This window comes from Rhinopithecus bieti, unplaced genomic scaffold (genome assembly GCF_001698545.2).
Source record: "Rhinopithecus bieti isolate Rb0 unplaced genomic scaffold, ASM169854v2 scaffold_48197, whole genome shotgun sequence".
NCBI classification, from domain to species: Eukaryota; Metazoa; Chordata; class Mammalia; order Primates; family Cercopithecidae; genus Rhinopithecus; species Rhinopithecus bieti.
The window spans coordinates 862,113-882,936 of NW_016819410.1; the positions used below are offsets into that span (position 1 = coordinate 862,113).

Genomic DNA, 20,824 nt, shown 5'->3' on the forward strand with positions numbered 1-20,824 from the left:
AGGAGGAGGAGAAGGAGGAGGAGGAGGAGAAGAAGGAGGAGGAGAAGGAGGAGAAGGAGAAGAAGGAGAAGGAGAAGGAGGAGAAGGAGAAGGAGGAGGAGGAGGAGAAGGAGGAGGAGGAGAAGGAGGAGGAGGAGAAGGAGAAGGAGAAGGAGAAGAAGGAGAAGGAGAAGGAGAAGAAGAAGAAGGAGAAGAAGGAGAAGGAGAAGGAGAAGAAGAAGGAGAAAGAGGAAGAAGAAAGAGGAAGAGGAAGAGGAAGAAGAGGAAAAGAGAAGAAGAAGAAAGAAGAAAGAAAAGAAGAAGAAGAAGAGAGAAGAAGAAGAGGAAGAAGAAGAAGGAGAAGGAGGAGAAGGAGAAGAGGAAGAGGAAGAGGAAGAGGAAGAAGAGAAGAAGAAGAAAGAAGAAAGAAAAGAAGAAGAAGAAGAAGAAAGAAGAAGAAGAAAGAAGAAGAAAGAAGAAGCAGAAGCAGAAGCAGAAGAAGAAGAAGAGGAGGAACCCTGTCCAGGTGCAGTGGCTTATGCCTAAAATCTTTTGGAAGGGTGAGGTGGGAGAATTGCTTGAGCCTAGGAGCTCAACTCTGTAGTAAGCTATGACTGCATCACTGCACTTTAGCCTCAGCAACACAGCAAGACCTTGTCTCAAAAATAAATAAATAAATAAATAAATTTAAAAAAGAAAAAGAAAGAACAAAATCTGGACAACACTAGTTTAGGCATCTGTCTGAATAAAAGTAAATCCAGGCTGGGTGCAATGGCTCACACCTGTAACCCCAACACTTTCGGAGGCTGAGGAGGTGGATGGCTTGATCTCAGGAGTTCAAGACCAGCCTGTGCAACATGGCAAAACCTCATCTCGCAAAAAAAAAAAAAAAGAGAGAGAGAGAAAAATCAGCTGGGCATGGTGGTGTGCACCTGTAGTTCCAGGCTACTTGAGGGGCTGAGGCGGAAGGATTGCTTGAGCGCGGGAGGTCAAGGCTGCAGTGAGCTGTGTTCACTCCACTGCAGTCCAGTGTGGGTGACAAAGCAAGACTCTGTTGCAAAAAATAAAATCCATTTGTGAATATTAAAATGACAACATCATTTCCTATAATGAGGCAGTGAAGAAAGACATTTATTCTGAATATAATTTGATCTCTGTTAGATATGACAAATCCATAAAATCTTTACACGTCAGAATGAAGGGGTTTCTAAATGTCAACCAATTAACCATCAAATGTTGATGTCCCTCTACAGATTCAGCAATATTAGCTTGATCCAAAATTGTATCCCTCCTCATGGAACTGATTCAACAAATGAAACAGCATTACAACTTTTAAAATTAAGTTCTTCATTGAGCAGTATGCTTTTTTCAACATCATATAGAAAGAATAATGAAAATCGTTTCTCAAGTTCATGGTATATACCATTTTACCTCGTCAGAAGGACACGAGATCTGATTTAATAATTCACTTTTAATCCCAACTGATCTCAAAACTAATGGTGATTTTTTGTGGTGGTGAGCTTTAACAGGAGAAATTATATGAGAATTGAGAGAGAAAGCATAAAACACGCCTTGTATCAGATCTCTCTTTAAATCTCAACTCAAAACCTTCTTAGCTGCATGAGATAGGCAAGTCACACTACCACCTCAACTAGATTTTCTCTCCTACAAAGTAGAAATTGTGAGGCCTTAATGTACGATACACATTACTGTGCTTAAAAAATACTTGTTCCTTAATAAATGTTTAATAAGTGAAGACATATACTAAAAGCAACAACAACAAAACAGAGAAAAATGGTATGCTGACAGTATATAGACTTCTTGGCACCATCACAACCAGCTGCTCAGAAAACAGAACTGACTATATGCCTTACCTGAATCTGCCCCAGGTAAGGCAACTACCTTCAGTGGGTGAGCCATGAATCCAGGATGCAGCTACAACTGGGGAGATAATCTAACATTTGATTAATTTTAAAAAGTCTGAGGGTGGTCCTAAAGTCTAGAAACCAATGAAGACCCATGTACAATTAATGGTATGTTCATTTTACTTTACATAATGTGTTCTAGAACATAGATGTCTTCAGACTTTATGAACAATCTATGTAATCAACACATAAATGCTTTCGCTACAGTCACAAAGCTAAAATCTCTCCCCCATGCAAATCCATCATTCTTAAAATTGCAGTTAACTGTCTTCCTTTCAAGATTGTCTCTGAGGTTCCTCTTTCACTTAGACACAAATGTAGCCACAGACAAGGAGGGGACATGTTGCTTTTACAACATGATCATGTCTTGTATGCCATACCCCTAGATGTGGCCCTGAGCCCACCTTACACCATAAATGATATAAGTGAGACTGACCACCAAGACCAAGCAGCACAATATCCCCCTAGGGAAACCTGTGCACAAGAAATCACCCTCTCTGGACGATCAGCCACACACAGTAGCAACAGAATTTGATCGCTGCTGATGAAAATAACCTCAGGAAGGAGTGTACATCCAACGTTCTGAAATAATCAAAGCAGCAATCTACACTGTGACAATCATGGTGTGGTCTGTAAACAAAACGGTCTGCCTTGCCCCAGCCAATTCTGCAGGACATAATGGCCAGGCTTCAGGGGGAGATACAGCCCCTCCATCACTTCCTGGCATCTCATTCAAACTGGGTTCATGCCAGAGACAGGCAGTTCACACCCTGCAGTCTGCTGTGGGGTGGGGGCTGACATTCTAGAGGATGCTGCGGTAGGGCTCACTGTGGTTCTCCTCAGATGAAAGCGTGTGGCGGAGCAGGGGGCCACCATAGGAAAATGTTTTCTTGTCTTTCTTTTTTTTCATCTTCTTCCTCTCTACCTATACCCCAGGAGGTACGTCTTCCTAAAAGTCAGGCCAGGCTAAACTTATTGTGAAATTAAGTCTTCCAGATAAATATATTCAATACTTTATCCACATGAGCAAATTAAGCTAGAACCTTCCTTACACATTCAGATGGGGGCAGGCAGGTGATTTATTGAAGCAAATGTGTTTTCAAGCCAGCTTTTAAACAAGATGTCTAATTATCAGTGTGCTTTTCACTCAGCAACCCTCCTCCACCTCTTCAACATCATTTTTGCAACTCTTGGTTCAAGAGCCACTTAAGAAATAAATGATTCACGGCAACTGAAAGCATGACAATTTTCTGGGAGGCCTAATGGTTGGGTTTCTAGGTCTATGGGTGATAAAAATATGCTACCCCTTAACCCTCTCAACTTCTTTTATGGGAAAAAGAGGCCCAGAAACACCGATATTAAGATCTAAGCTCTCCTTTGCAATATGTATATATTTTCCCCTAGAACGTAAACTTCTAGCTTTGAGGGAAAAAAAAAAATTAAAGGTCTTCAGAAAAGAGAAAAGCTAGCAAAAATGAACACTCTGGTTCTATCCCAAGATGGGATACACTAAGTCCTGTATCTGAGAGATGGACTGTGTTCACTCATGAAACAACCCTCAAAGGTTTTCTGAATTTTGCAGGGCTGTTCTTACCATTTTCACACAGGCAGGACTCTCCACGAAAAGCAGCAGATTGCTTTGCCAGCCATAACATGCACCAGCTGTGTGACCTTGAGCCAGATGCTTAATCACACTGAGCATGTTTCTTAATCTGGAAGCTAGGAAAAACATGCTTTTCTTACAGGGTTGTTTTGAGAATTAAATGGAATATTAAAGTTCAAGTACAGTCTTTAGACACAATATTTCTCAAAGATTGGTCCATGAACTCCCTGCATCAGGTCACTTGAAGGTTTAATGAAGTCTTCGATGCCAGTCCATGTCATTAGATGAGGACCAGGTCCAGAAATTGGCATTTTAAAAAAGCATTTTAACAAGTTCATTAGGTCTAGTGTACTCACGGGGCTGTGAGGTCCAATCCAGGTTTGGACAGAGGACACAGAACAAAAGAGGAGCCCAGCATTTCAGCATCAAGTCGGCATGCTGCCTGTTCTATTCTCACTAAGTATCCTGGTTTTGAGTTCCCAGCATCGCTGTCTCGGATTCCAATTCACCCTTTGTGCTGCTACCAGAGTTCTCTTCCTAAATACAAACCTGGCCATGCTGCTTCCCGATCCTGAGTACAGGCACCCAACCTCAACTCTCTGCCTTTCTGGCCTTCTTCAACTGCCTGCGTATACTCTGTCCAGGGTGGTCTCAATTCATGCCAGCCCTGGTTGTTTTGGTCACATTTCAGCTTAAATGTCACTTCCTCAGGGGGACCCTCCCTAGCCTCCCAGTCACTCCTAACGATGTACATATACTTTACTCTCAGATAAAACCAAACGTCTACTACTGATAATCCCTTGGTTATGTGATTGAATCTTTCCACTAGGAAGTAGGGGTAGATAGCCTGTTTGCTTCTATATGTACTACCTATCCCTGTGCCTGCTACACAGTAGGTACTCAATAAATGTATGCTGCATGCCCTCTTAATTAATTATTGGCCTGCACCACTGCCAGCCTTGGCAAGGTTCTCACACTATATGTGTAAGACTGACAAATATAAAAGCTGCATTTCTTGCCATGCAACAGGACAACAGCCGGGTGGTATTTGCTTTGTGCAATATCTGTGCTCAGGGAAAATGAATGAATAAACAGAATTTCTGTAAACGGACTCCATTAAAGAAGGCTGGCATTTAAAGAATTCTTATGAAGAAGTTTGTTAAGTGAAGCATTTTGTCTTAATTTTTTTGTACAACTGGATATTCACGTAAATTTCACATTGCATTTCCTTAAAACAGCTCTGCATCCTTGTCATTAACACCAAAATCACCTCACTTAAATTTTCTTACTTAATAATAAAAATAAAACTACTATATTTGGAAGAAATAATTCCTTATAATAAAGCAATGAGATCCAGAGAGTACTGTAAGGCACTCGTGTTATAAGTGTTCTCAGCTCCTTTAGAAACTGGGGCGCCACGGGGCACAGCCAATGGTCCTTGCGTATGGCTCTCTGGAAAATGAACACGCATTCTGACCCTAGGAAGTCTAAAGAAGAGACCTCACAAAGATTACTTTATAAAGAAGGCTATCCACATGAATCTCTGCCCAACTCCTGGACTTGATAATATATAAAAAGAGGTTTTAGAGGCCCATAGATGTATTAAGAATAAACGAAAACTACGAAAAGATGACAGCTCAATTTTGGTAGTGGCCTCCCCTCTCTAATTCAGCAAAATTATGTTCTACACAATAGTTTTCCAGCAAAGACCCTGCCATCCATCTTTCTTGCAAGTGAAAAGTGAAGTGAACAATCTCAACTTGAGAACTTTAATTGGTTCTGCTGTGTGTGTCCTTTGGGCTAGTGAGTTTCAAGCGTACTGACAGCAGATGGGTGGGGAGGGCGTATGGCTTTGGTTTACAGAGCCTTACAAAAATGAAAAACGGAAATACTAGGTTGCAAGGTAGGATGCCCAGTTAAGAAAGGAAAATCAGGCCCTTGGTGGGCTGCCTCATGATGGGATAAGTATAGGCCTTGCCTGGAATGGTTTCTGGCCTGCTGGGGGCACATGGCTGTCAGGAATTTACTGATGAGAACACAGGCCCAAGGGCAAGAAGTCACACCAGCCAGGTGCGGATAGGTGCCACTTAGCAGAACTCATTCTCTTGAGCTGAAGCTGAAAGCAAACAGAGGGATGAGGAAGAGTTGTTTGTTTTTTAATCTCCTCTCATCCTTTTCAAAACTCCCTGCTATCCCTTCCACAATTGCTCTCATTCCCTAAAACAGACAGGTATTACACCCTATGCACCGGTGGTTCTCAGTGCCGGCTGCATCCCCAGGGAAAGCATTTAAAACCACCAAGGTTGAGGCCCCACCCCCAGGGCACTTTAACCAGAATTACTGGGGGTAGGCCCTGGAAATCAGTTATGGTAAATGTGAAACTTCCCCAGTTGATGTTAATCACAGCCAACATGGAGAACCACCCTTTAAAAAGTATCACCAGAACTGGGGAGGGGGAGGGGTGGAGGATGTCGTTAAATGTGGAAGGGGGTGAGGCGGCAACAAGGTGAAGTTGTCAGCTTCTTAACAACAGGAAATGTGGTAACAAGAAGGAATGTGTGCAAACTCAGGAAGACGCTTGGTAAGAGGAGGCAGGTGCAGTACCAAGGCAGGACAAGTTTAGCTCTTGAAAGCTGGGAGGTAAAACAGAAAATGATATCTGCAAAGAGGCTGTTAAGACTTGTGAGGAAGTTATTGGCAGAGGCTGGAGTAGGAGGTGGCAGTACACCAAGACACCTATGAAAGAAGTCTGCGGGTAGGAAAGGTAAGGTTTGTAATTCCACAACCAAATGGCAATGATTCAATTTCATACTGATGTTTCTCCTTCAGACAGAGATTTTGGTGGCACAGTTGAATCAATTAAGAACTTGAAAAAAAAAAAAAAAGATGTAATAAACAGTAGTAATGTAGTCCCTGGTACATGTTTCTGAGTGTCTACAAAAACATCCAGAATTACCACCTAACTCCCATGGGTAGACCTTACGAAACACGTTGCTCTTTGAAAACTTAGTACTGCCTTGATGATGCTCTTGAGTCCTTAGAAGACAACATTCTTGAATGTTCCTATAAATGTTTTATCTGATGCTGGTGCAATACTGCACTCTGCTCTTTCCTATAATTTGCAGAAATTGGATCCTCTTGCTTGTAAATGGGTCCCATAATCTATAGTATATTCTGCTTAAGTAATATTGCTATAAGAGTGTGCATTTTATTTGTAAGAAAGCAAATTGTACACATCCATCAAAATATTCGTTTACATTCACTATGGGTCTATAGCAACTCGGGAGTGCCACAGGAAACCGTAAGACTCACTGGCCTGCAGTTATAGTTTCCTAAGTACCACCACTGGAAATCTGGAAATTAACACAGATGTGAAATTTATGGTTAAAAGACTAATGGGCCTGCTAAGGACCATTAGGCAAATTACATAAGGTGATTATGCAAAATTCAATAATTTGCAACAAGTCTTCAATGTCTTGGTTTGGACTGGCGTCCTACTTCTGAGCTGTGGGTCCACTACAGAACCCCACATAGTTTTCTTCATGTCTTTATCTTTCTTGAACTCTAAATATCTTTCCCACAAGAAAATTTACTCTAGTGGATTCTCTTCCCTGGTTTGACTCTCTTTCTATAGCGGTCTAGTCTCACTGCCCAGGATTTCATGATGGGTATGAGGGCTACCAAGCTCGAGTCTGGGGCTACCTGGGATGGCAGCTGCCATTGCTACCTCTGGATTTTTCTCCATGGGTATCTTTTTGACCCAACAAAACTATGTTATTCTTCTTGGGCCCCAGGGCTGGTGCAGATGAACATGGCTACAATCCAGGCCTTCAGCAGAGAGGTGAACCACAAACCACAAACCTAGCTGACCATAACACATCTGTACCTGGCCTTCGTCCACCAAAAGTGAACAGCTAATTTGGCATTTTGTCAAGTCTGATAGGAAGTTAACGTGAAAAAGAAAGACAAATACATCCATGGCTAAGTTAAATGAAGTGTGTATATGGCAGAGGGGATTGGAGGGTGGGGAGCTAGAAAGAAGATGAAATGCAATAGTTTGAAATGCAATATCCTGGGATACACTGAGGCAGTCTCGCAAACCTTTACCCACAATTTTGAAAGGCAAAAATTTCTGAAAACAGAGTTTCTTTGTATTTTGCTATGAAATGAATTTGCTCCCCAAACTGACCTGAACTGACATGTGGTTAGTTTTTCTCTGTCTAACTAAATGTGAATATTCATCCACTTTGCTACAAAAATTACTGTGTGTTGCCTGGATCCTATGGGGGTATTACATTAATAGACAATGTATGTAGTGTATTACCTTTCTAAAAGCTGAATTCTGAAAGATATTTGGCCCCAAAGGGTTTGGCTAAGAAATGGTTGACCAGAATACAGCTCCCAAACAGGCGTGTTCTCCAGATTTAATCCTTTTGTAGTTTCCCCACATCTTGCGGATATTTACCTGACTTCAGCTTTTCAGTGATTTCTATACCATTATTTTTGTAGATAGAGTTACAAAAGTAGTAGAGGGGGTGACCACCATTGACACAGGGACAAAGCTGAAAAACAGGCACACCTTCCACTGTTACACACGTGCTTTTCTTCTTTGCTGCATGTTTCACTTTATTAGTCTGAGAGTTCCGATAACTAAGAGTCCCCGAACCTGCACTGTGTATGGTATAGGCAATATAAAAAATACAAGGTGATGCTGATCTTGAAAAACAAGATAGAAATTACATTTTTATTGGTAAATATTGATATCTCAAATGAAATGTCCAGAGATTTGCTAAAAGGCAAATATATAAAGATAGAAAAGAAAGCAAGCGATAGAAAGATTGGTGGCTTCCTGGGGCTGGCAAGGGGAATGAGAATTAACTGCACGCAGGTACAAGGGAGCTTTCTGGGGTGATAGAAAAGTCCTAAAGCTGAATTGTGGTGACAGTTCCCTAGCTCTGTACGTTTACTAAAAATCAGTGAATTGTTCTGTTGAAACTGGAGACTTTTATGGCATGTAAACTAGAACTCGATGAAGATGATGAAAAACTAATTTCCCAAATTCCTGAAGTAACACTTTTTATGTCAACGCCTTCCCTTCTTTCCTGACATTTCACAGTAATACGAGTTGAAATTTAAAAGACAATAAATGAAACTTATTCCTAATTATCAAGGAAAAATTAGAAATTCTTTACCCACAAATGACTGATATTACATTTAGTCAGAGGACAATCCCTTCCAGATATTCTCTTACATTTAGCAAATGAAATCTAAATTATTTTTATCTTAACATGCCATGCATACCTCTAATCACAGCATACATCACATCGACCAGTTTGATTTTATTTACTAATCATTTTGACAAAGAGAGGGTATACCCCAGGGCAAGAACCATGTCATAGTCTTCACTGTTTTCTCAGAGCCTACTAGGTGTTCAATAAATGATTACATTAAATGCAATGATTTCTTAACCAGAACCATCTATCACTTTGCGTTTGCGTAAAAAATATAATACAAATTAAATAGACATTCCCTACCTTCTAAATCAGGGTTTCTCAAGCTTAGCACTATACACATTTTGGGGTAGAAAATTCTTCCCTGGGGAGGCCTATTCTGTGCAGTGTGGAATGTATAGCAGCATCCCTGGCCTCTACCCACCAGATGCCAGTAGCATCCCCGTCCCCAACTGTGCCAACCAAAAATGTCTTCAGACATTGCCAAATGTCCTCTTCGGGGGTCAAGAACCACAGCTCTAGACAGAAAAAGTTTAAGATGGATCAAACCAAACCGATGCGGACACATTTCAACAATGCCTTTCATGATATGGCTTCTGAAGCTAATGAGAACATCAAGAAAGAAAAAGCATATGACTAGTAAATAACGATTCTCTGACCACAGGTCTTGGTGTATTACAGGGAGAGAAAAGGAGATAAATTCTTTTCATTCTCCATGTAACTGTGGAGATGCACAAGGCTAATTCTAATATAAGGCTGACAGTTTTCAGGAAATGTGGAGCCGTGGAAACACTAAGAGAAGTGTCCAAATGCCAAACAGCCTGTGGCTATAAAACAGTCTGAAAGAAGCATGCTGGTTGCCAGCACTGCGCCGTTTATTATGAATTGTATCTAGGAGAACAATTTTGAAAATGCTATTGAATATTTATTAAAAGGAAAGATCTATAATTCAGGTTGTGACATGCCACTATTAGCAAATAACTCAGCCAGTTGGAAAGGTTAAGAATGGTGGTAGCAGAAACCATTAAATTAAGTGTAAGTTTAGTACATCAGTGTTTTATTTTATTTTTCTCAATGACCACAGTATTTAGCAATCCTCTTCCAAATATCTCAGCCCAAGGACTAAAAAGCTGTTATCCATATTGTATCCTTTTAATAAGACTCCAAATGTTTTGGTTTCAATTCTACCTTGCACATACTGAGCATTTCATACTAAAGTTCAAGATGGACATTTTGGGCAAAGTGACCACTACATATTAAAGCAAAAGAAAAATATTCCTAACACTAAATATGTACATATATTTATCAGGATTTATGATCAATATTTTAACATACCTTTATTTCTTATTTAGCAAAACAAAGGAGTGGACTTCTAACCTCAACACCAACAATTTAGGCAATACAATGACACCATTCTAGTTTTCAGCCATTTCTATATTTCTTATCAATCTGTTCATATAAGAGAAAACTACCACAGACAGTTACGTGTTAATTCCTAACACTTAAAAAGGAAGCATATCTTTTCCAATTCTATTGGTAAAAATATTTATATTTTGCTCTGTGCGCCTACTAGTAAACATAAACAGGTTTAGGACTCTTTAATATTAAGCACGTAATTCCTAAATCCACTAAGAGAAAGAACATACACGATGTGCAAAAGCACTCCATTCAATCAAGCTCTAACTGTACACATCATTATGGTATTCAAATTAGATTACTAATTTAGACATGTTCTATCACGTCAGGTATATACTAACATAAAAATGTCTGAACAAAATTTGATAAGAATAAGAAAAATGAGATAAAGAAAATTTAATTACTCTTTTTAGAAAATGAAAACTCTTAGTATATAATATTAAAATATATACTCATAGAAAGATGAGTAGGAAATGCAGTTTAATTGTTTATCTTGGTAGTGAGTAATAAATACAGTAGTGTCAAATCACCTGAACAGAACACTAACTCTATGCCCTGGATTATGATATTTGCATTTGGATGAAATTGGGACACACGAGGCATGAAATGACCAAATTAATCTTCATTTTACCTCATTTGAGTTTCCTCACATATTATTATAAAGTACAATAAAAATCAAATATAAAATACCATATTACTTTGTATTGTTATTTAAATTTTCACATGCCTATGTTGTAATTTTTCAACTACATTGGACTAAGGCTACTACAATACACCATGTGTAGTGATAATTCAGAACTAAGATAGCTGCCTAACATTTCTTAAAACTTTTTAAAATTTATAAATGTATTGTTATTTTAAAAAATCAGCACCAATAACAAAAGAGCAATCCACCAAATGTCACAAAGGCATAAGCCCCCTTTGGATTCAACTTTTCCTACCGAAGCTAAAATGTAAAATAGGCACCATGAAGCTTGAAATTGAGATTTAGGGATAAGCATTAGCACCAGCATTTTGCTACTTGCTAGAAATTGCTTTCATCTGGAAATTGCAATTTAGTAAGCCTCCTAGATATTTTTTGTGAAAGAAAAAAATGCAGCATCATAAACTTTTTCCAACAGCCTATATACTTTCCAACATTCTATATACTTTTTATGATTCTAATATTACTATATATTAAGAGCTAATATCTGCTTCAATAGTAGCAAAATTAGGTAAATAAAAAATTTAGACTATCAGGAGCCAAAATACAAGTTGTAACATTAAACTAAATCCCTTTGACTCATCCTGCATCATGTCTTCTGCATCATTACAGAAGACAAATGCTTTAACACTTTGGCATTAAATGAATAACATAATAGCTGCTTTGGCAAGACAAAGCAAGCAATATCATTTAATGTATCTGGAGAATTCAAAAATATTACAAGAGGAAAACCAATAGTTTAAAATTAATTAGGCTAAATTTTATTTTTTATACATGCACACACAGGTACATGTACACACAGAACGCCTCTTACAGACAACAGCCATTGCAACTGCTGAAAAATAAATTCCATTGTATCACAAATAAGTTTAACCACAATAATTGTATAAGTTAAAATACTGAATCCTTATATTTATACTCAGATTCTTTTTTAGTGCTCTTGAGATAATGAATGTAAAAGATTTTCATTTTGTGAAAAAAAAAGATTTTTTCCCCCAATCTAACTTAATCACATATATTTGCATAAATAATCTGTGGCCCATCAAATATAGAAATTGTAGCTGATACAGTTTCTACTGTTGGTGCTTTGAGCAGACTAATAAAGAAAATCTCTTATATATAACACCCCTTAATTCTTCTTCAGTAGCTACTCACAAAGATACAGCAACATGATGGAGTGGTATGAACCCAAGACACCTCATTTTGGATCCTAGAAGCTGTACCACTTACTAGCTGTGTTATCTCCACCCACCCAATTGAACCCTGTATCTCGGTTTCCTCATCTGTACAACGGGAGTGATTCTGCCTTTAGGTCAAAATTAAAGGACAAATGTTTGAGGACTGAAAGGCATACTATTTAACTAAAACATATGGTAATGATTTCTATCATCTCCAAATTCTCCAGTTAGTCTATAATATAATGTGTCCTGTTTTTAGAAGACAAGTGAAAATTACAGGATATTTTACTCAGCATACATCAAATAATCCAGTGAGCCGAAAGTCTCATTAATAATTATAGAAGCATTGGTTCAAAGGTCCAAACCCTCTAATAACATTATGGCCATGATAAACGCTTAGTTTTTCGAATCTGTCAAATAATGGGTCATTTATCACCTTCTCTTTCAGTGTGTTTATTTTGTGGATAAAATGAGATATGTCTGCTATGGGGAACTGAGGCACTTCATGCACCAACAAAGTGATTCTTTCATTCTTCCCATTCTCCCAAGAAGCCTGTGTTCTGCTGTCAATGAAGGAGAAAACAAATGGAAAAGAAAATAAGAAATGACAATTCTATAAGCTTCTTGAGATCCAGAAAAAAATAAGAAATGAAAATTCCATACGCTTCTTGAGATCCAAATTCATGCTTTATTATTTTACTTCTTCCCCCATCCCCTTTCCCACCCACCTTCCGCATAGTAGGTCTTAATATTTATTGACCAGAACTGGAAACTCTTAGGAGAAAAAGCCACCATTATCTGTGAAAATGGAAGCAAGTTAACAGTCAGACCTGTTCCTCTGCTCTCGTTTTATTTCAATTTCATTTCTTTTGTCACTCAGCTCCCATTCAGTCAAGCACTTCATTCTGCTTTGCCTCTGGCTTCTACCACTTTGTATCCAAGCACTTGTCAAAAACTTCTCTCGCTTAATCTTACTATGCCATCTCTTTTTCTTCTCACAGCCACCTTGGCCTTCGTCTTTTTTTTTTTTTTTTTTCAGTCCACACATTCTCACAGGCAGATCACAATCTCAACAACAATTTCACATACACAGAAGACCTGCAAACCTACATTTCCAGTTCAGCCTCCGTTTTGAATTCCAGAACCACAGGCTGTACAACTGCCAATTGCATCTCAGGTCCTGGATGTCCCTCTGGTGCTTCGCAGTTCATAAATCCACAACTTGTCATCTTCTCCTGCAAACTGCTCCATCCTCTGTATTCACTAACATCTCCAATGGCACCCTTGTTGATTCCATTACCCAAGCCAGACACCTGGGAGTCATCCTTAAATTCACCATCCTCTCCTTGCTTCTCCCCTTAATGTCCCCACGCTTATCAGTGGGAGTTTAGACCTTAAATCCACACCAGTATTCAAAAGCTTTTTTTCGCACAGCTTACCTTATCTGTCCCTTACCCCATCCATTCTGTGTAATACACCCAGAGTGATCATTCTATAAAAGTACTCAAATTCATCTACAAGACTAAATATGGCCCACAAGACCCTCCAAAAGTGGCTTCAGCCTCCGCTCTCCATCTCCAGTCTCATTCCCCACCCTCAATGTGCACCAGCCACATGGAATGACCAGCTGTTCCACAACCCGCCTCTCCGGTACCTTTGTTGCACCATATTCCCTGTTCCCTCTCTCAGAATAATTTCTTTCTGCCTACTCCCACCCTCAGCCTCCTGGTACCCTCCTACTGGCTCTTCCAGACTCAATCAAGCCCAGCTGCCTGGAAAGTCATCCCCTTGGAGTCAGGCATCCCTGACAGAGCCCAGCATCCTTTAAGCACTGGTTCCAACTGCTGCTCGGTGTCTCCTTCCCTCAGGAATCTGAGATTCTTGAGGGCAGAGAGGGGAATTTTCTAGTATTTGAGGTCTTATCACCTAACAACATGCCTGGTATCATATTAATACATATCTGGTGATTGTATAAATGAATAAATATCACCCCCACTAAATTTGACTGAAAACACAGACAAGCTGCTAGTGATTGATTACATGTCAATTAGAGGCTCATCACAGCCCTCCTTAGAAGCTGCTGGGGAAAAATTAATAAGGCCACTCTGATTGCAATTCCCAACTGCTGAATGCAGAAGGTATGCTGTTCTTGTGTATAGCTATGTTAGGGACTGGCTTTTTTTTTTTCTAATGAAGAAAAAATTATTGTGTTACGTGTTTTTTCCTCTGACTTAGAACATGAGCTGCCTCAACACTTCAGTTTCCCAAGAATTTCGTCATGTTCCACCACAATGTGCATGATGAAGGAATGGGTATGGTTTGGGGTGAAAGGATGGCGTGGAGGAAGCAACTTTAATAGTAATGATGGAGTCACAAATACAGTGAGACGAGATGCCTGAGGACTTACCTGACCACCCTTCATTCCTCAGAGCATAAATTCACGTAAAAGCTTACATATGCAACCCTGGGGCTCTCTCAACACGAAGATGGCAGATGACACTAATGCTGATTTAGTCACAGTTTTTGAGACTTTTAGAAAATCAAGAGAACCTGATTACTCGCAAATGAATACATGATATGGTACCTACGGATTGGGTCAGATGGACATCTATGAAATGCGAGAGGGAAGTACAAAGCTGCCAGTGACCGATTTTATTTTTATTTATTTATTCTGAGACAAAGTCTTGCTCTGTTGTCCAGGCTGGAGTGCAGTGGCGTGATCTTCTCAGCTCACTTCAACCTCTGCCTCCCGGGTTCACGTGATTCTCCTGCCTCAGCCTTCCGAGTAGCTTGGATTGCAGGTGCACGCCACCATGCCCAGCTAATTTTTGTATTTTTAGTAGAGACTGGGTTTCACCATGTTGGCCAGGCTGGTCTCAAACTCCTGACCTCAAGTGATCCACCCTCCTCAGCCTCCCAAAGTGCTGAGATTACAGGCATGAGTCACTGCACCCAGCCTAGAGACCAATTTTAAAACTACTTCTTCTTCTTCCGTATTTTTTCTTTTTTTTACTTGCTTACTCCATAAAGTTCACAGGATTTCAAGAGCTCTGTATTTTAGCAAATGCCCCAGTCAGGCCAATTTCCCTGTCCTCTGCAATAAACAGTCTACATTTAGGAGACTAAATTTTTAAAACGTTTTTAATCACTTCTCAGGTTAAAAAAAAATCACACAGTCCTATAACATCAAGGATGGGGACGAATGAGAGATCAACAGGATATGCCAAAATATTATAATCATAATAGTTCCTTTATAATTCACACTCCAGGGGATGATATGAATTAACTTATTGAATAAATATTGGCGCCAGTATGAAACCGAGAAAACACAGAGGGGGTAGGGCTCAGGAGAAGGGTTTTGAAAATATTACAAGATGGTTTTAAAATTGTCCTTTTACTCTCCATTTTGACTGCAGTTAGAAAGGCTATGATACAGACATGGAAGATTTGATGCAATGTTCTTACTATAAGATAACATGTTTAAGCGTTACTGGTTAGACGTAAGTGTTCATTTCCTTTAAAAACCATAGTCTCATGGGATGACAGATGACACTGCTATAGTAATGTGGTTCTCCCATGATAGTTCACTGCTGATACTTCTTTAGTTTAAATAAACTTATTTTTTTAATCACCCAAGAAAATCTCAGGTCTCCACATTTCTCCTTTTTTCAATGAGAATGATGCAAGTATGTGACACTAAACACAGATAAAGTTAACATGCCTCCCCACTGTGCTCTACTATCAGCTGAAGGTTTTATGCTTCCTATTTCACAAAGCGGACATGTGGTTTTCTTTTTTGAGCTCATTGCATGAACTAAGCTTAAGCTCTTCTTCTACAAAGATAATGGAGATGATATTTCCTGTGCCATCAATTCCTGCTGCTGGCAGTGGACAAGAAGGTAGGCATGTGTCTTCCCACCATTCCTTCACCTGGGGACCAAGCAAGATAGTATAGGATTCTTTCGAAAAGCATAATATAGTCCATCTATATTATGTAATATATAAATCCATGCAACAGAGTTTAGCTATCACAAAGACTCAAAAATCAGAGGCAGGAGAATGTTCTATAAGTATCACTGGGCTCCTTGCACAGTTCTGGGCTCCACTCTTTACTCTGAAGCTCACTAGAATGACCTTGGACAAGTGCCCTGACTTTTCTAGGCCTCAGTTGTCACTTCCGCAAAAGAGGATAATAAAGTACCACCACACAAGGTCATAGTGAGGATGAAGGGAAGTTCTTAACATGGCAGCCAACACACAGTAAATGCTCCCCGTAAGCTATTTATTCCAATTCTTATCCAGAAAGATAACCAGTAAGGACTAGAAATGTGGTCACATAAATCATGCATAGAGCTATCTTCCCCTCATAGTTACCTTTGCCCTTGAATTCAGCAATGAGCGAGCCCTCAGGAGCTGTCTGCAGGGCTGCATGTGAACTGCTTGCGTGTATAACTTGTATAACCTCCCAACACGCCTCTCACAATGCATGAGGCAGGAGCTCTGGAACTATCAGTTCCCAACTCCTCAAGCCCAAAGTGAAGAAAATTCAAAACAGTACATACGACTGTCAATGATCTTCATTCATTTATATCCATATTAAAATTAGTTTGCATTTCTTTTACACGTATCTTCTGATGGATGTCAGAAGAAAATTATTCAGAGATTTAAAAGTGACACAGATAAGCCACTAAATAGATAACAGATAACACAGATGGGAAATGAAACAACTATATGTATATTCTGAGGAGTTAGTTAATAATAAATCATGAACCTCGTTCAAGTCACAAAAGTGATCAGGGGAGACTTTTACTATAGAATAACCCAGAGCAGGGAAACACTTGAAATTAACTATTAATTGAGCAAAAGGGAATATCTGTTCTCTGAAAAGGAGGGTTAAAGTTGAAACAGAAGATAATTTAGAGAGATATGAGACGACTCAGTCGATGGCAGGGGCTCTTTTGGGCACTTTGCAACTATGGTATTGTGTCCCCAGGCATATGAAGGCAGCCTACAGGAAGAATAGAACTCTCGGAGAGTTTTGATTTTTTTTTTTTTAAGCCAACTTCGAGCATTTGTATTGACGCACCATTCAGTGTTAGCATACATTAACTAAGAGGTTTCATTAAACATTAAATCAGTCTGTGATTTAAATTAAATCAGACTGTGAGTAGTCTGTGGTCTATGTGCCCTATACAGCAATTAGATTTTAATCTCTAGAAACAAGACTTACAAAAGGCGAGAACACTATCTAGTATTTGGGTGATAACCTAAGACAGCCACAAAAATACCATGGCCTCTCAATCATTCCCAACCTCTGGAACCCAGGTGAGAAGTCTAACAAGCTATGGAAACCTTAAAGGAAGTACTGCTCACACAGCACCCTGGAATCTGCTTCCCATGACACGGGGTACTAAGACTTGAAGGAAGCATGCTTATTTAATGGTAAGTATAAATTATTTCTATTTCTGAACATGCAGTTTAATATGAGGCAAAGTGCAAGGCCTCTCTCTGCCGAAGGGAGTTCTCCAGCTGGCACTGAACTCATATCCAAGGATGATGCCGTTTGTGGATTACTGCTGCCGTGCTGGTTTCCTTGACTGTGTAGACTGATGCAGCTACACGTGCAGGCAGGAAATCAAACAGAGAACACCCTCCAGTGTAAACTCTAACATCACACCAACTTTTCTTTTTTGACTCTCTGAATGCATGAATAGAAAAATAATAAAGCAACATAATCTACTTTGAATTGAAAGACCTGGCACCTCTACCACACACTAGGAGGTTTGGAAGCATGGGCAAGTTATTTAACAATAATTATGATCATTTCTGTTGTGGGTGCTGCACTTTGCATACTTTCATCCTTAAGCTTACATTTCTTCATGTATAAATTGAGGATAATAATGCACCTACTTCATTTGCAAGTTGAAGCAGCAGGGTCAAAAAGAACATAGTTTCAACACCGACAGACATGGGTTAAAATGCCAGCTCCAATTTCTACTATTGGATCTCACTGAGCTTCCATTTTCTCATCTCTAAAGTAGAGATGAAGACACTTACCTCAAAGGACTGTGGTGAAGAACTGAGCAAGACATTGTTAAATACCAGTAGGTGTCTGCATCGCTAGACAGTGCACAATAAATGTTTATACCTTCTCTCTCCTATTATACACATGAACTGCTTCCGTTAACATTCATCAGCAGCAATTCAATGTCCATAGGAGCAATTCAATGTCCATAGTATCCCAAGATGCATTTCCTTTCATAACAATGAAAATTTTTCCGAGAACAAGCTTAATATGCCAGATACTGGCCCAACAGCTTTATGTCTATGAACTCATTTAATCCTCACTACTGTTCAGTGGGGTAGGTACTACTACTGTCATCCCCATTGTACAGATGAAGACACTGAGGCACAGACTTTGGGTAACTTGCCTAGATTCAAACAGATGGTACCACAGCTGGCAGCCTGGCTCCATAGCCTGTCCTGCTAACCAGGATGCAATAGTGCTTACTAAGTCAATCTGTTTGAGATTCCATGCTTGGATGTAATCTCTTCTAGAGATAAGCACTGGATGCTCTCACAAACTGCAATGTGTTGATGTGACTAACTTTTCAACTTCTGAAATAACATTTTGTGTATTTTCTTAGTATTCCTAAAAAAAACCCTCTACATTTTAAATAAGGTGCCTATAACTAGTTCGTCTTGTTCTGTATGCTGAAATACCATAAATAAATGCACGTCTCTCTTCAAAGATTATGTAAATAAATCTTACATTAAAACATACCCCTGAGCTTTGGTTTAAACCATAATTTCAAGTCCAAATTAAACATATATGTATGTGCATATATATTTAGCAGGGAAGTCTTAATATGATCTATTTTGTTAAACTGATGACATCTATACCCAATACTTCAAATATTCCTCTTATTTATAATATTCGCTGTGTAACAGTCACACAGCAATACTGCATGGTATTTCAAAGTACTATTCCTTTTACAAGTTTAATCAAATCAGGTATTAAACATCAATGATGATAATCCATAGCTCTGCTTAAAAGGAATCTCTCAGGGACAGCTGAGAAAGAATGGTTAAAGATTTCTATCCTTCAAAGTAGGGCACTGCAGCTACCTATAAATCATGCTCTTTGTTTATTAAGATAATTAGGCCCATCAGTACACTTAACTTTTAGACTCAACAATTGTCTGGCATGAACAATTTCCACTTTTCTAAAACAAAGGGGATGTGTTCAAAAGCGGTCCTCTGCATGCTCTCTGCACAATGCATGCTATTTTAAAAAATGATTTATGGGTCTAATTCCTGGAGCTGCCTTGAAAAATATACTGGGTTTTTCCTCCCATGCTCCCTATTAGGAGAAGACACTCCAATTTGAAGAGTGCACTCTGTTTCAGACTTCAGGCCACTATATCATGTCAGCATTTTCATTAAATACTGTTCAAGCTGGACTTTAAACAAACGGAATGGAGAGCCACAGCTGCAGCCACTGCAGAGACAAAGTTATCCAGTCGGGAGGCTTACATAAGAGGTGCAGGACAATCAGGGTGAAACCCAAGTGTCATTATTTGAATGCTATTTCTTGAGATTTGCCTACATTCTTAAAGTGTATGAAATCACATGCCCAGAGCTTCTTTAATTTGCCTTAGGGCATAAAACACCGGGTCGACATATAAGTTGTTTTTTCCCTAAAGGACTAGGTAGGCTCCAATTATGAAAAGGTTGGCAACTTCTGCCTAGGGGAAGAGTAAAGCGGGATGCGCGGGAAGCCTGCAGGCCTGAAAGGAATGGCTCGCCCAAAGATACATCGCAGTGCTGGCCACACTCCCCAGAGGACTTAGGATGGAGGTGACAAGACCCTGCCCAGCCCCTTCACCCCAACGTACACAGAGAGTCAAGGAGCTTGGAATGAATAATTAGCACGCAGCAGTCGAAATGCCCTAGAAGCACCTGTCCTCTCCCAGCATATTTCCAACTGGCACATTCATGAGATGCTGGGGTCAGCCAGCCCTGGACTCCAGACCTTCCTGCTGCCTGGTCCCCTTCTTGGCACCCTGAACTCCCTCCTCAAGCTGGAACTCTGCTAACAAGAGGTGCCACCCTCGGCTTCCCACAAGAAGATAAAACCGAACCTCTCCTTCCCACAGCTCCCTCCAACTTCAGAAACTACAGTCAACTTACTGGGACTCAGGAGGCAGGGAGTCTTCTTGGGGGACAGCGCTCGGAGGCAGCCTCTGCAAACTCGGGCGCGCAGCGCCGCCGCCCCGGCACAGCCCGGCGGCAGAGGCAAGTGCAGGACGAAGCGCCGCCGCTCTGCACCAGTCGCGTTGGCTCAGCTGTGCCGGGCGCCGGGCATTCGCCAGGGCACACGACTAAGCGAGGCGGCGGCGGGGACTGAGGATACTGCACCCGGCCGCGCGGACCCGAGCGCTGCAGCTGCCTCCAGCCCCGGAGCGCGGCGCTCCGAGCCCCTGGTGCGTGTCTCTGGCTCCAAGGGAATCCTGGCTCAACTAGAGACCGGCAGGAGAAAAACCGATGCGGTGCCGCAGGCAGAGCCGCCAGCCCGCCCCCAGTCGGCTGGTCACTGGCGCGCAGACGGACCAGCGAGCGGTAGTGTACTGCAGCCTGCACTCGTCGCCGCGCCGCGGAGAATGACAGGCGCCGAGGCGGAGCAGCAGCGCGGGGAGCGGGGCGCGAATGCGCATGATCCCGGCTGCTGCGGCACGTCACGGGGGAGGAGGAGCAGGCGGCGGGGCGGTAGGGGCGAGCCGGGCGGG

General features: G+C 40.6%; 1 protein-coding gene across 3 annotated transcripts in view; it reads right to left on the bottom strand.

The window, feature by feature from the left end:
- The window catches only part of PAG1 (phosphoprotein membrane anchor with glycosphingolipid microdomains 1), a 141,692-nt gene extending 120,974 nt beyond the window's left edge, over positions 1–20,718 (bottom strand). For all 3 annotated transcript variants that reach the window (XM_017858960.1, XM_017858958.1, XM_017858959.1), the window contains exon 1: positions 20,229–20,718. The gene's annotated coding sequence lies outside the window, so the exon portion shown is untranslated. The remainder of the gene's footprint in view (positions 1–20,228) is intronic.
- Positions 20,719–20,824: the final 106 nt, after the last annotated feature.